The sequence below is a fragment of the Balaenoptera musculus genome, chromosome 5, assembly GCF_009873245.2.
Source record: "Balaenoptera musculus isolate JJ_BM4_2016_0621 chromosome 5, mBalMus1.pri.v3, whole genome shotgun sequence".
Lineage (NCBI taxonomy): Eukaryota > Metazoa > Chordata > Mammalia > Artiodactyla > Balaenopteridae > Balaenoptera > Balaenoptera musculus.
The window spans coordinates 83,296,950-83,314,085 of NC_045789.1; positions in this window are offsets into that span (position 1 = coordinate 83,296,950).

A 17,136-nucleotide genomic window follows, 5' to 3' on the forward strand; every position below is an offset into this window, starting at 1 on the left:
ATATATACAATGAAATATTACTCAGCCATAAAAAGAAATGAAATTGAGTTATTTGTAGTGAGGTGGATGGCCGTAGAGTCTGTCATACAGAGTGAAGTAAGTCAGAAAGAGAAAAACAAATACCGTACGTATGCTAACACATATATATGGAATCTAAAAAAAAAATTCTGAAGAACCTAGCGGCAGGACAGGAATAAAGACGCAGATGTAGAGAATGGACTTGAGGACACAGGGAAGGGTAAGGGTAAGCTTGGACAAAGTGAGAGAGTGACATGGACATATACACACTACCAAATGTAAAATAGATAGCCAGTGGGAAGCAGCTGCATAGCACAGAGAGATCTGCTCGGTGATTTGTGTCCACCTAGAGCGGTGGGATAGGGAAGGTGGGAGGGAGACGCAAGAGGGAAGGGATATATGTATACGTATAGCTGATTCACTTTGTTATACAGCAGAAACTAATACACCATTGTAAAGCAATTATACTCCAATAAAAGTGTTAAAAAATATCAAATAGGAAATATGTCACCAGGGACACTTAAATATAAAGGCAAATACTAAAAGTATAAGAAAAAAATATATCACACTAAAACCAACCAAACAACAAAATCTGGTTTACAAATACTAGTATCAAACAAATTAAAATTTAAGGCACCTCTTCTAAACCAGAGACCACAAGAACACTAAGTGCAATCCACAGGACATCTATAATGTGTAATGAATTAACTTATCTTCTATGCATCAAGAAATTTTTGCGTATTTTTGTTTGTTTATTTGTTTTAGACTAATATATTCTGATGCCAAAAAAAGACAAAAATTAGAAAGATAAATTATGCAGATCTCGTCCATGAATATACATATACTGAAGAAATTATTAGCATATTGAACTCAATCTTTAAAAGTATGTCTTTTAAACAAGAGCAAGTAGGGCAATCATCACATACCCAAGCCCACTGGAGCAGCACTACTGAGAGTAAATTCATGGTGAGAGGAGTAATAGTGCCTTGAATAGCTCACCTGATATGAGCAGGATATTATAGAATTATGACATGGAAGAGGAAAGACCACACCTTCCCTCTCAACCGAGTGTGCATGGTTGATGGAAGCACCAAACCTTCCTTTGGTGTGATAAGTCAAAGCCTTGTGTTACAGCTGTAGGATGTGGCTTCAAAACAGATTTAATGGTTGTGAAACACCTGCTTACAATCAGAAAATGAGGATCTTCACCTTGCAAATGACCAGGATCGGTTACATTAAGCACTGGACCTAGCTGGTTTCCATGTAGCTTTACAAAAAGCCAATTATTTTGATAAAAATTCTGTATTTGTTAATGATAATAATGTCTGATTAATTTAATAACACTGTAAGCAAAAGGGTAATATCCTCATTCTGATAAATGGTGGCTACAAACAAAAGAAAAAGTACTATTGCCAACATCTCACTTAATGGTAAGATGTTGAAAATTATCTTTCTGAGAGTTCTATCAAAATTTCTACAAGAGATTCTAGCCGCCACAATCAGACAAGGAAAAGAAATAAATGTTATAAGGTTAGGAAAGGTAGAAATAATAATCTTATTATTAGCAGGTAGAATATTTATGTAGAAAATTCAAACAGAACTACTGATGTTTTAGAAATAAAATTGAGTTTAGCAAATTTTGTTAGGTACAGTATCAGTATGAAATATTAAAATGTGTTTTATACACCAACCAACAGTTGTTAAAAAATAAATACAAATATAATATTTATAATAACATAAAACTAATATTTAGAAACACATGTAACAAAGGTATATAAAACTGTAGGAAGTTACAATAAAATTTTACTGAGAGATTAAAGACCCACATAAAAGAAGGAAAGACTTTTCATGGATTGGAAGAGTGTATATTGAAAAGATGTCAATTTTTCCTCAACCCAACCAAAAAGTAGCAAAATAGAAATGGCTTTCTTCAATACTATCCAATTTAATTTAATTGAACAGTTGTACTTTGAATAACAATTCATAAGGCCCTATACTAGGTGATATTTTTCTTTAATGGAGAGTTAAAACAAATATATTTTAGAATATTTGCCCAACTTTTCTTCAGGCCAATGTTCTAATTTTTACAAGCCATAGACAAATTTTTATTTTTATGGTTTCATTGTTTAAATGTATGTAGAATAGATAACTTGGTAAGACACAAAATAGAGAAGTCAAGGGGTTATATTTGGCAATAATACAAATATCCATGTAATATTTCATCTTGATAGCTTTTGAACTGTATATTTGTATTCTTTTTGGATTTATGTATATATTGCCTTTTAGGAAAGCATCAGCCAGCACAAAATTTTTCTCATATTCCTTCCATTTACTTGTTTATTCATCTTTTATATTGCTTAGTTATTTGGTGTTTTTTTTTTTCTTTTCTTTTCCTTGTTTTCCCCCCTTTATTTTTAGCTTTATTCTTCTTAAAAATATCAGAACAAAAATAGAGATGCTTTTCATATTTTTAAGAAAATTTTAATAAATGTACATCTATCAGCAACCATTATCCATAATGATAAGTCTATAAATATTACCATAGGTTATGGATACACTTTGGGACATTAATCAAAATAGGATAAATTACATAAACTAATCACATTCCAAATTTAAAACTGATTACATTATGGAAACATAGTAACTAGTGAATGTTTTGTTTACTTACACTTTTCAAGTGAAAATAAAGTCTATCAATTGATGAATGGATAAAGAAGATATATATAGATCTATATATATCTATAAAGTTATATAGATTTATATATATGAATATTGTTCAGCCATGAGAAGGAAGGAAATCTTGCCTTTTATGACAACATGGATAGATTTTGAGGGCATTATGCTAAGTGAAATAAGCCATCTAGAGAAAAACAAATACTGCATGGTATCACTTACATATGGAATCTAAAAAACAAAAGTCAAACTCATAGAAACAGAGAGTGGAAATATGTTTGCTAGAGGCTGGGGAGTAGGTTGGTAAAAGGGCACAAAATTTCAGCTATAAAATGAATAAGGTCTGAGGATCTAATATATAACATAATAACTATAATTAATAATACTGTATTTATTATTGAAATTTGGTAAGAGACTAGAATTTAAATGTTCTTACCAAAAAATAAAAATAAAATATAAATATGTGAATTGATGAATGTGTTAATTAACTAGATGGGGTGGGGGAGTATAATCTTTTTTTAATATATATATCAATAGTATCTCTTTTTATGGCTGAGTAATATTCCATTGTATATATGTGCCACATCTTCTTTATCCATTCATCTGTTGATGAACACTTAGGTTGCTTCCATGTCCTGGCTATTGTAAATAGAGCTGCAATGAACATTGTGGTACATGACTCTTTTTGAATTATGGTTTTCTCAGGGTATATGCCCAGTAGTGGGATTGCTGGGTCATATGGTAGTTCTATTTTGAGTTTTTTAAGGAACCTCCATACTGTTCTCCATAGTGGTTGTATCAATTTACATTCCCACCAAGAGTGAAAGAGGGTTCCCTTTTCTCCACACCCTCTCCAGCATTTATTGTTTCTAGATTTTTTGATGGTGGCCATTCTGACCGGTGTGAGGTGATACCTCATTGTAGTTTTGATTTGCATTCTCTAATGATTAGTGATGTTGAGCATCTTTTCATGTGTTTATTGGCAATCTGTATATCTTCTTTGGAGAAATGTCTATTTAGGTCTTCTGCCCATTTTTGGATTGGGTTGTTTGTTTTTTTGATATTGAGCTGCATGAGCTGCTTGTAAATTTTGGAGATTAATCCTTTGTCAGTTGCTTCATTTGCAAATATTTTCTCCCATTCTGAGGGTTGTCTTTTGGTCTTGTTTATGGTTTCCTTTGCTGTGCAAAAGCTTTTAAGTTTCATTAGGTCCCATTTGTTTATTTTTGTTTTTATTTACATTTCTCTAGGTGTGTCAAAAAGGATCTTGCTGTGATTTATGTCATGCAGTATTCTGCCTGTGTTTTCCTCTAAGAGTTTAATAGTACTCAGCCATAAAAAGAAGCAAAATTGAGTTATTTATAGTGAGGTGGATGGACCTAGAGTCTGTCATACAGAGTGAAGTAAGTCAGAAAGAGAAAAACAATTACCCTATGCTAACACATATATATGGAATCTAAGAAAAAAAAAAATGGTCATGAAGAACCTAGGGGCAAGACGGGAATAAAGACACAGACCTACTAGAGAATGGACTTGAGGATATGGGGAGGGGGAAGGGTAAGCTGGGACAAAGTGAGAGAGTGGCATGGACATATATACACTACCAAATGTAAAATAGATAGCTAGTGGGAAGCAGCTGCAGAGCACAGGGAGATCAGCTCTCTCAGTGCTTTGTGACCACCTAGAGGGGAGGGATAGAGAGGGTGGGAGGGAGGGAGGCGCAAGAGGGAAGAGATATGGGGATATATGTATATGTATATGTATAGCTGATTCACTTTCTTATAAAGCAGAAACTAACACACCATTGTAAAGCAATTATACTTCAATAAAGATATTAAAAAAAAAGTATCTCAAATCACCATGACATACACTTTAAATATCTTATAATTTTTTATGTTAATTATACATCAATAAAGCTGAATTTTTTAAAAGTACAAAGTAACATAATTATTTACAGATTTGAATAATTATTGCTATTTTCAAAAGTGTCAGTATTAAGGACAAGTGCAACATCTGGCCCTTGCTGATTTCTGCAAATTTTAGTGCTTCTTTTGCAAGTTTTTGTTTAAGGAGAATTTATTTATTTTAGTGCTGAAATACATGTCCATATCAGTAAAGAGGGAAGAAAATGTGTATTTTGTAATTTATTGAAATGTTAGCCTATGTGCAAGTACTCATTTATCAACACAGAAAGTTTATATAAAGTCCACATTACAAACATGGAATTTCATCACCATTGGATTTCCCAGTGTTTTCCCTTTCAAGACCAGAGTATTCCCTGGTGAGCTATGAGAGAATCATATTATTCTCTTATTAAAAATTGTTTCTGCATTTAGTTCAAGGTACCAGGAACAACATATGCCTTTCTTGAATCTTAGGATCCTGTCCCTGTTACAAATGGAAGTGTGTCTTCTTCTAAACTTGGTCTTCAGTAACTAAGATAAGTTCAAATCCTGTCTTTCTTCCGCATTTCTCTTCCTCTTTTTTTTTCCTCTTTCCACTGAACCACTGAATATTTAGGTCACTTACTCTTTATCTGTGTTCCTTATAAATGTCTATCTTATAATTATTTCAATTTCTGTTTCTCCTCCACTCATTCAATCCAAACTCTAGAGCCATTTTCTATAAATACAATTTTATTGTTAGCTTATGTCTATAGTGGTATGAACACTGGTTGCATTGCATAAAAATTCACAAACAAAACCATATTTTAAAATACTCAAAAATTATATATTCTAATTGATGTTCTCCAGAGAAACAGAATCAATAGGGTGTGTGTGTATAAAATATATAATATATATATTTTACATATATATATATATATATATATATATATATATATAAACCCCCCCCCCACACACACACATATATATGTATATATAAAGAGAGAGAGAGAGAGGTTTGATTTATTTTAAGGAATTGGCTAACATGATTGTGAAAGCAGGTCCAAAATCTGCAGGGTAGGCTCATAGGCTGGAGACCCAGGGAAGAGTTGCTCTTTGAGTCCAAAACCAGTCTGCTGGCAGAATTCCTGCTTGCTTAGGGGAGGTCAGTCTGCATTTTATTAAGGCCTTCAATAAGACTCACCCACATTATGGAAGGTAGCCTGCTTTACTCAAAGTCCAACTATTTAATTGTTCATCTCACTCAAAAACACTTTCACAGAACCATCCAGAATAATGTTTAACCATCTATCAGGGCATCATGGCCCAACGAAGTTGACACATAAAATTAACCATCACTGGGATGGACATTTCATCTTTAGGTAAAATAGTGTACTGTGTAAGGGTTTATTTCCTCCTTCCATAACAGTTGTTACTGATCATAAAGATAAACTTGTCAAATTATTTTTATACATAGTAGATTCTTAGCTCAAAGATAGAAACAAAATCTTACTTATTTTGGATTCTGACATTAGAATAATTACATTAAGGCTGAAAAATTACATATATATGTATATACATATATATGTAAATATATGTGTGTACACATATACATGTATCTTACAGATGCTTAAATGATAGAAAATTGATTTAAAAATTAAAATATTTGGGTGACATTGCTCAGCACTATGTCCCAATTTCTATTCTTGTCAGTCAATTGAGTTGGAATCACATAGGATACCACCTCAGGTCCTTGATACTTATTGTTCCTGAAGGGACCAGGGGTGCTGCTATTGGAGTGTCTTGTATGCTCTGTTGGAACATACTGTAATCCTCAGTGCACATTAACTGTGACATCTGACTTCAGGTGCAAGACACAGATATGGATGCCTATTTATTAACAGCCTGAGAACACCTGAAGTCCTCTGACAGTCAGATTCAGAGATTTCATGAGTGACAGGATTTTTGCACACACATTTTACTACTACAGCCAAAAAAAGAGGAGAGAGAGAGAGAGAGAGATTTTTCTTTTTTTTAAAGAGAAAATATTGACACCTCTCTTTGTCAAACATGGATGGAGCTTCCAAAATACTAATTATAACTGAATAGTTAGCTTAAATTTGCTGAAGGCACTGGTATAACTCATTCATCCATCATCTACTTCATGCTGCTGGAGTGAATGTCAGCCTCTCAATTGGCTAAACTTTGCATTCCCCAGGAAGGCTTACAAGAGCTTTCAGCTCATGTGAGAGCACACTGACGATTTTTGTAAGATAATGTCACTGATAAAATAGCCCTCTTGCTTGTATTGAGCACCTTAGCAGACTCTTTTGCAGAACAAAAGTGGACTCTTGCTGTGTTCCATCCATCATACTGTGAACTGTGCAATCCACACTGCTTCAGGGAATGCTTTGCTTAACGATTCTCTTGATCCCATTGGACGGACCAATTACACATCTTGACTTTCTACTCTCAGGTAGATATTATTTCAAATTTTTAAATTATTGGTTGCTTGGAGAATGCTTCAGGAAGGCTTTTGTTTTCTTTTTCCCCGAAAAAGAAGTTTTACAAATTCCTCAACATGCTTACAAATCAATGTTCTAAACACTCTGGGCTCCAAGTACTCTAGGGTAGGATTTAACAGTTTCAATTTTACCAGTCACTTAGAGTGATTTTGTTTCAGTTTCATATATTGTAATTGATCTAGTTGTATTTTTAATATTCAGCAGGGTCCGTTTGCTATCTATGCAGTTTCGAGATTTCTCAATAACGAGCTTAAATTTATTGTGCTCTAATTTAATCTGGTCCCCATTTCCATAGTGAAAACAAGGAAACATAATTTAGCACTCTCAAAAAAATACTGCTTCAAAGAGTTGAATATCATTACTAAGTCATTCCCTAAAGATTAACATTTGGAGGCTAGAAACTTCCTTAAGCTTTTTCTTATAAGGCCAATTTGTTTAAACTATTGGTTTTTGAAACATGTTAAATGAACCCAAGGTGTTCAAACAAGATTATCTGCACCGCTTCAACCAACACTTTAAACTTTTGCATATATATAGGGGTACACAATAAGAGTCTCATTTTATTTAAACAAAGAATTTACAGGAAAAAAATAAAGGGAGAAGAAAGCCTTGCACAACAAATTGTTTCAATTCCTGTGTTCCTTAGTCATTCTTTCATCTACTCATTCAGGGTAGTGTCTGAACATAATAAAATAAATATTTAGAGAAGAGTTTGAAGCTATAGGGGATTTTATAGGTGACAGACAAAAACCAGGGGACACATGGGAAGCTTTGGAAATCAGGGAGTATTGTGAGATTAAGAAAATTACTGAGGCATAAATGTCCAGGTCATGAGAGATAACCTCAGATCTTGGGTTTATAGAGGGTACTAAAACACACTGGGATAAATGCCATGATTGGATCAATCCTTGTGGATTTAAAGTCAGATTATAGTGAGAGGCTGTGAGTCTGAGGGAATAGGTCTCTAAGTCTTGGCAGAAATATGAAAATCCCATGATTCCCTGCTTCCCTCCTGTTAATGATGCTTCTAAACCACACTACACAGAACTTTGCCACTCCCCACTTCCTGACTTCTGTATCTGTATCAGAGGCTTGGGGAATAATAGAAGTTTGGACTCACATAGACCAAGGGGATCTCAGAGTTGCCCTTCTCTCTCTGAGAGTTTGTGGAGATCTGGAGCTACCACTTGCCTTCTAAAGGCATCTTCCCTGCTAAGGAAACTTGGAAACAAGGCAAGAATTGATCTTATCCAGAAAATGGAGGGTTCTGGGGCTAAACAAAATGAGGAGGAAATGCTTAATATGAGACTAATTTAGGAAAGTCCAGAAGAAAATTTGAATAGTATAAAAAAGATTTCACGGTATCCTACAAGAGATATCTTATCCATGTTGCCATTGTAATCATTACTGTTTGGTTTTAAACTGTTACTAGACACCAAAACCACATAACGTTCCACATAAACTATACTTAGATATGCTGTAGATCCAGTAGGCTTAGAGTCCCAGCTAGCCTGACATTTGAGAATGTAAAACTAACTTTAGCTAAGCTAATGTGTGAGCAGTTGCCAATGAAAGTACACAGTCAATTCATCTATGAGTCTATTATCAAGATCTGTGTCTCTTTTATTGTTCAGTTCATGTATCAGAAGGTACATTACACACATAGTTTCAAATGGATTCATGGCTAGGTCAGATAAGAAACTCAGCATGTGAGTCATTGTATGTTATCTTTGATTATTTTCCCAAATTTCTCCAACACATGAGCCCAGATAAGTAAGAGTTAAATGGACAAGATCCCAAAATGAGAATATCAATAGAAGGTATCTTAAATCTTCCTTTGTTTCATTCTTTTTAATAAGAAAAGATGATTAGAATATAAGTGATTCTCTTCAGCTCAGCATATCATCAAATACATATATAAAAATATATAAATATATCAATTCAACTAAATGTGAGACAATTCAAAACCCACCATGTGGTATCTTATTGACAGTGCCATGTTGCAGCAGTAGGTTCTAAATTAGGCAAGGAGTCATATTTCTGAGAGATTCTAAAGTCATCTTGCTAAATTCATTAATTTCATAGATAAGATTTTCATAAATGAAAACCATACAATTAAATCATTTAGCAAGTTCATATAGCAATATCTAAAAGAACTTCTACAAAGACCTAGATACTTTTTCCATAAATATACTCATGTGAGGTGCTGGATATTAAATCAACAAATGTCGGAATCACCTTAAAATCTCCTTAGTGGGAGAATATTTGTACAGCCACTCCTTGAAACCCAAATATCTGGTTTACAATCACAGAGGTAGCAACTGTATATCAAAATTTACAGATAACTTTCCATTTGTGTAAGAATCAACCTGGTGTGGGCCTTTAAAGGGAGAGCTTCCTGATTCAGTGTCTCTTGCTTACAGCCTTCTTTAGAGGTCTGTACAGAGGAGTGCTGCCTCAGTTTTCTTCCCATATCCATTCTCCAGTCTTGGCCACCTACAGTCTAGCTTCTTTGATTATTCACTCTTCTCACATTTCCCTACTACCTTCTTCCTTTGAAACTTTTCTTCCTCTCCAGTTGCTTTTTTTCTCACTAAACATTTGGAAACTCCCTCAGCATTATCTGTACCTTGACTTATGATAGCGTTTCGGCTCTGTGAAATTTCTGGACCTTTGTAGTAGATTCCCAATTTGTCATCCCTAACTTTAGACTAACCTATGTACAAGACTCTCCATACAGACTCATTTTTAAAGCCAAGTCAAACTAGTTCAGTTTTCCAGACAACCTTTAGTGATTCCCATTTTCCACAGTCCATTTCTCACATTTTATCATGGCACACCAAGCCCCCCACCAGCAGGCTTACCTCTTCCTCTTGAGTTTTATCCCCAGGCAGGTTCCTTCTGACAATGTGTTATTTATTATGGATTGTATAAGCCTGTGGGACTAGTTCAATCCAAAACCATTACTCATAGCATTGTCCCCTTGAGAAAATCGATCATGTTCTAAAAAAGTGATTTACAAATCACTCTGCTAAATTTTATTTGTAGGGTTATTTTTTTAAATTTTAACTTATGTTCTTTGCATACTGTATGTTTAAGAATTCTAACACATTTTATAGCCTCTTGGTACATAATCAGAATTTTTTCCCTGATCAAAATGTACATTTTGAAAATGTGAAATTATGTATTATATTATGTGTTAATATGAAAAGAATTATAAAAATTAAAATTAAATACATGGAAATTTATATTCCAGCAGCAGTTGTAATTTTTTTTTTTTTAATTTACTTCTCTTTATCTTGCTGGATGTATTTGTAAAGTTTTTCAAAATAGAAATATAGTTGGCCCTCCATATCTGAGGATTCCACATCCAAAGATTCCATTTCCGAGGATTCAACCTTCGATTAAGGATCAGGAAAAAAAAAAAAATCCAGAAAGTTCCAAAAAGCAAAACTTGAATTTGCCACATGCCAGCAACTGTTTACATAGCATTTACATTGTATTTACAACTATTTACATAGCATTTACATTGCATTAAGTATTATAAGTAATCTAGAGATGATTTAAAGCTTACAGAGGATGTCTATAGGTTATATGCAAATACTACACCATTTTATATAACAGACTTGAGCAGCCAAGGATTTTGATATCCGTAGGGAGCCTGGAACCAATTCCCCACAGATACCAAGGGACAACAACTGTTAAGAACTTCCACAACCCTCCAAACAACTTGACCACGAAAAAAAAAGCTAAATCATTTCAGAATTTTTGAACACTGATAGGGAAAATAATCATAATATGTTTATTTTATTTTATTCATTTTTTTATTTAATAGACTTTACTTTTTAGAGCAGTTTTAGGTTCACAGAAAAATTGAGTGGAAGGTACAGAGATTTCCCATATGCCCTTTTCCCCCAACACATGCACAGGCTCCCACACCGTCAACATCCCCCGCACCCAGAGTGGTCCAATTGTTAAACAATTGATGAAGCTCTATTGACATGTCCTTATCACCCAAAGCCCATAGTTTACATAAGATTTTCTAATTCTTTACTCTTCTTCCATCTCCTGATTCAATCTTATCCCTTTTATCTATCTTCCTTTGGAATATCAGTATTGAGAGACAGTGGCAGTAAAGGGATTAGTGAATAAAACTAATCTCTCTACCCTCCTTGTCCTTCTACTACTTACATACATTCCATTGAACTGTTATTTTTGGAGTTTGTTATTTTTTTTCTCTCTTTTGGCCATGCCATGCGGCTTGTGGGATCTATAATATGTTTATTGCCATAAAGAGTAAAAAACCATATGCAAATTAAAAACCATAAGATTGAATTTCCACACGAATTTAGCTAAAAAGGTAGATCAACATATAAATTCTTAAACACCACTCTATTTTATTTATTTATTTATTTATTTATTTTTAACATCTTTATTGTAGTATAATTGCTTTATATTGTGTTAGTTTCTGCTGTATAACAAAGTGAATCAGCTATACATATACATATATCCCCATATCTCCTCCCTCTTGTGTCTCCCTCCTACCCTCCCTATCCCACCCCTCTAGGTGGTCACAAAGCATGGAGCTGGTCTCCCTGTGCTATGCGGTTGCTTCCCACTAGCTACCTATTTTACATTTGGTAGGGTATATATGTCAATGCCAATCTCTCACTTCGTCCCAGCTTACCCTTCCCCCTCCCCGTGTCCTCAAGTCCATTCTCTACATCTGCGTCTTTATTCCTGTCCTGCCCCTAGGTTCATCAGAACCTTTTTTTTTTTTTTTTTTTAGATTCCATATATATATGTTAGCATACGGTATTTGTTTTTCTCTTTATGACTTACTTCACTCTGTATGACAGACTCTAGTCCATCCACCTCGCTACAAATAACTCAATTTCGTTTCTTTTTATGGCTGAGTAATATTCCATTGTATATATGTGCCACATCTTCTTTATCCATTCATCTGTCAATGCACACTTAGGTTGCTTCCATGTCCTGGCTATTGTAAATAGTGCTGCAATGAACAGTGTGATACATGACTCTTTTTGAATTATAACACCACTCCATTTTACACTTTTAATGTTAAAATAACATCGAAGCCTGCTCCAGAATTTATCCTCCCCTTTTGTAAAATGGAATAACATAAATTTGCTATTTAGGAAAAGAACTGGGGAAAAGAGTTTAAGCCAACTAAAATCCTGTATTAAATGAATATATGAAGCCAAATAAAAAGTTATATAAACATTCTTTTCAAAATAAAATGCTTAAATATATAATTGTATGAGATACATTTAGGAAGGCTTACTCAGATCATATTCAAAATATGATAAAGTATGGCTTATGCCAAGAGGATAAAGAAAAGTCTATCCAAATTCATGTATTTTAGACAACAGCTTGGACTGTCTGCTTATTTGTCACAGATCCACCCAGATCTCACCAAATAAATCTCATTTAATAGCACAGTTTGATAACAGTTCTGACAAAGAAAACTGCCATCGGCAACTACTGGCTGCCAAACAAAACTGCATTATTATGAAGTATTGGCCAAATGTATGGGTTCTCAAAAAAAGTAATTAATTGGTCTCATATGTCTATTTCTACTTGAATGCTAAAATTAACCATTTAGTTAACCATTTTATTAAAACAGAACATTTATATAACAGCTTCAGCTGAAGCCTTGGGACTTTCTTGCGTATGAGTGTTGGCTTCCTCTTTAGTAAACAGGCCCAAGATTATCCCACTATATCTGGATTCATTCAGACCTAGCCGACTCAGATCTCTCTCTGAGTTCCAACCTCAAGTATTCATTTATTCAACAAATATCTACAGATAGCTACTATGAGCCATGTATGATGCTAGGCACAGAGACACTAAAAGGCTAACAGCAGTTACCCAGAACATTCATTTTATAAGCTATCCTACAGCAATAAATTTCAGTGATCAATTTATTTTGAGAAATGTATATTCTACCACACCCCCAAATATTCAGAGCTTATTTTAAAATTTTTAAAAACATTGCAAAATCTTATCGTTAAAAGCAAAACCACACCTATTAGAATGGTGAAAATCTAAAACACCGACAACACCAAATACTGGACTATCATTCGTTGCTGGTGGAAATGCAAAGTGGAACAGCCATTTTGGAAGACCATTTGGCAGTTTCTTACAACACTAAGCATAGTCTTACCATACAATCCAACAATTGCACTCCTTGATATTTATCCAAATGAATTGAAAACTTATGTCCACAAAACCTGCACATGCATGTTTATAGCAGTTTTATTCGTTATTGCCAAAACTTGGAAGCAACCAAGATATTTTTCAGTAAGTGAATGGATAAATATACCATGGTACATCCAGACAATAAAATATTTTTCAAAGGGCTGAAAAGAAATGAGTTACCAAACTCTAAAAAATGCATATTACTAAGTGAAAGAAGTCAATCTGAAAAGGCTACATACTGTACGATTTCAGCTATATGACATTCTATAAAAGACAAAGCTATGGAGACAGTAAAAAATTAGTGGTTGACAGGAGTTGGGGGGAAGGAGGGACAAGTAGAGCACAGAGGTCTCTTTAGGGCAGTGAAACTACTCTGTATGATACTATAATGGTGGACACATGTCATTATACATTTGTCAAAACCTACAGAATATACAACACCAAGAGTGAGCCCTGAATATTAACCATGGACTTTGGGTGATATGTCAGTGTAGGTTCATCAGTTGTGACAAATGTACCACTGGAGGATGGGGGTGATGTTGAGAGTGGAGGAGGTGGTGCTACCTGGGGGTAGGAGGTACATAGGGAATCTCTGTATTTTCTGCTCAATTTTGCTGTGAACCTAGAGCTGCTGTAAGAAAATAAATAAACAAAATCTGTTGAAACATTTTATCTCACTTGTTTTTGTGATTTGTATGCCAAGAAATTATTACTATTTCTTCATGGAACTAATAACCTTACTAACACATTTAAGTAATATTTAGTCCATATGATACAAAAATGAATCACAATTTGTTAAGGTAATTAAAACACTCAGAATTTCAGTTTCCAAAACAACCCACAAATAAACAAAAGTTTCTATAGCCAGTCATTTTGTTAAGCTGATAAATCAAGTAAAGCATTTCATCTTGTATTCTCTGTAGATAAATTACTAATATCTCGAGTCATATTTTAAGCAAAAATGCAATTTTAACAAAAGAATTTTTGTTTATAGTCAAGATTTGCATCAATATGGTGATAATCTCCATTAATTCACTTACTTAACAAACTTCTTTTTTAAGAACCGAATCTGTGTTGGCAAACATTTTCTGTAAAGGGCAGAAAAGTAAATATATTAAGCTTTATAGGCTACATGTTCTCTGTCACAACTACCCTCTTCTGCCATTGCAGTGCAAGAAGCAATAACAGGCAAACATAAATGAATGGATGTGGCTTGTGCCAATAAAACTTTATTGACAAACACAGGTAGTGGGCCAAATTAGGCCCATGGGACTGTAGTTTGTACTCCTGATCTAGATGATAGGAATACAAATTTTAAACTTTCTGCCTTTAGGAATTTAGAGTCTGATGAAGAAAATATATAGTGTATTTCATTGTTTTAACTGCTGTGTTATGGAACAGTAAAAGAGGAAGTGTTGATCAAAGGAAGAAAATGCACTAGCAAGACATTTTTCTCATGCTTCCTGGGTGAAGAGTGGCTTATTATAGTATAGGTTGCTATTTTGTTAAATATTTGGCTGTTCAAAAGATCTGTCATTTTCTTTGCATATTATTCTGGAACGTATGGGGCTACAGATGATATTCATTAAGAACTCATCCACTCACCTCCTACTTTCTTTAACAACTTATGTTAGAGATATATTGGAAGACATGATGAAAGAATGTGTGGGAAAGTCTCTAATTATACTCAGCTAAGAACACCCACCACAGAAAGGCAAAGCCCTCTATTGAAAAGTAACAAAGCTGCAAAACTGAACAACCAACAGTGAGGTCTAGAAGTGGTACAACAGTAAGAGGGAGGAGCAGTGGACATACTCTAGCGGAAGACTGAATAGGTTATAGCATGTCCTGCCTCAAGAGTCTAAGTTAGGGAGATAATGAAGTAATCATTTCCAAGATTTGGCCTTGCTAATTTTCTTAGAGGTCATTGCCCGTACATTTCCTAGGGACAATAGTCCAAAGGCCCTAGGGTCAGATGACCTTTAAAAATAGATTACATTACTGGCTGAAGATTTGAACAGGAATCAGAGAAGCATGTCTTTCAACAAGCATTTATGGAGCACTGGTGTGATGGTTAATTTTGTGTGTTGATAAGACTGGGCTAAGGGATGCCCAGGTACCTAGTAAAATATCATTTATGGGTGCTTCTGTAAGGGCGTTTCTGGAAAAGATTAACATTTGAATAGGTAGACTGAGTAAAAGAAACTGCCCTTACCAATGTTAGTGAGCAATGTACAGTTTGTTGAGAGCTTGACAGAACAAAAAATAGGGAATTTGCTCTTTTACTTTTTGAGTTGGGACATCCATCTTCTCCTGCCCTTGAACATCAGTACTCCTGATTCTTGGGCCTTTGAGTTTGGACTAGAACTATACCACTGGCTTCCTCGGCATCCAGCTTGCAGACAGCTGGGCATCGGACTTCTCAGCCTCCGTAATCATGTGAGCCAATCCCTCAAAATGAATCTCTTTGTATATATCTGTATATATCCTATTGGTTCTGTTTCTTTGGACAATGTTAATATAGCTAGCTGTTAACATGTCAGTAATAGTTGCTGGGGGAGATTTAAGAGAGGATAAATAATTTAATTCTGGAAATCTTTAAGTTGGGGATATAAGATATAGATAGATAGACATATTATACACATAGTAAGCAGTTAAAGAACATAACCCACAAAGCCCATCTTCTAGAAACTGTTTTTCAAAAATGATACAACTATATAAATCAAAGAGAAGAGAAAAATTGAATAACATTTTAGTATATTTTTGGAAAGCTCAATTGGCAATTAAGTTTGAAAATGAGAATACTTACAAAGTTTTTAGTTCAGTTGAGAATTAAGAAACAGAAATGAGAATGAGAAAACACCTCATCATCCTGAGTTCAGGAATTTCCTGTTTCTCATATTTTATTAACTTATTTATTATGTCATGAACAATAAACTCCTAAATTTCACCTCTTTGTGCTCATTCTATGGTTTCCTACCCCATGCACATCGAATGCCTTACTAGTTTTACCACCATCTAGTGGTAAAACCAGGTGATTACAAGTAAACTCTGAATATAATGTTCGTGGCAGATGAAGGAATGCATTCCTCTTTGACTTTATGACAGTATAACTGATACAAGATCTTAGTACATTGTAAAACAGACATAGTAATAAACCTTGTAAGGGAGAGTTTTAAAACATAAATTTTTGGAGAGATTTAATTTTTAAATACTGATTATTTATTTACTTATTTACACATATAGCTGATTCACTTCGCTGTGCAGCAGAAACTAACACAACATTGTAAAGCAACTATGCCCCAATAAAAATTTTTAAAATACTGATCATTTATATTCTCAAACACCTTTTGAAATAAGGGTACCTGTAAAATTGCTTTATGTTTGCTTGGTCTTAAACACAGAATGTCTCTTTCTCTGGAAGTAGATAAAGAGAGTAATCCCACTCCCTCTGTGGCCAGATTGTGAGGAGACAGAACTTAGATGGGTGGTAAATAAGCAGAACAAACCAATGGCAAAGCCGGAGCTTAGAACTGGGTTGTAATCAAAATCAATGCCTTTTGCTAACAGGAACTAAGCCAACATTGTTTTGTAGTTTTTAAGAGGAATCTTTAGTCAACAAGTTCAGGTAGGATGTCATAGGATGCTCCATAACTTACTTAACCATGGATACTATTAATTTTAAAAGAAAGTTTTTAAAAAAATAAGAATGAATACAGTCAGAATAGAGAGATAGAGCAGATTTTTTTTTGAGACAAAAAGCTTTAATATTCATCTGAAGAAGCAGTGATGATGGCAAAGTGCTTCAGGAAACA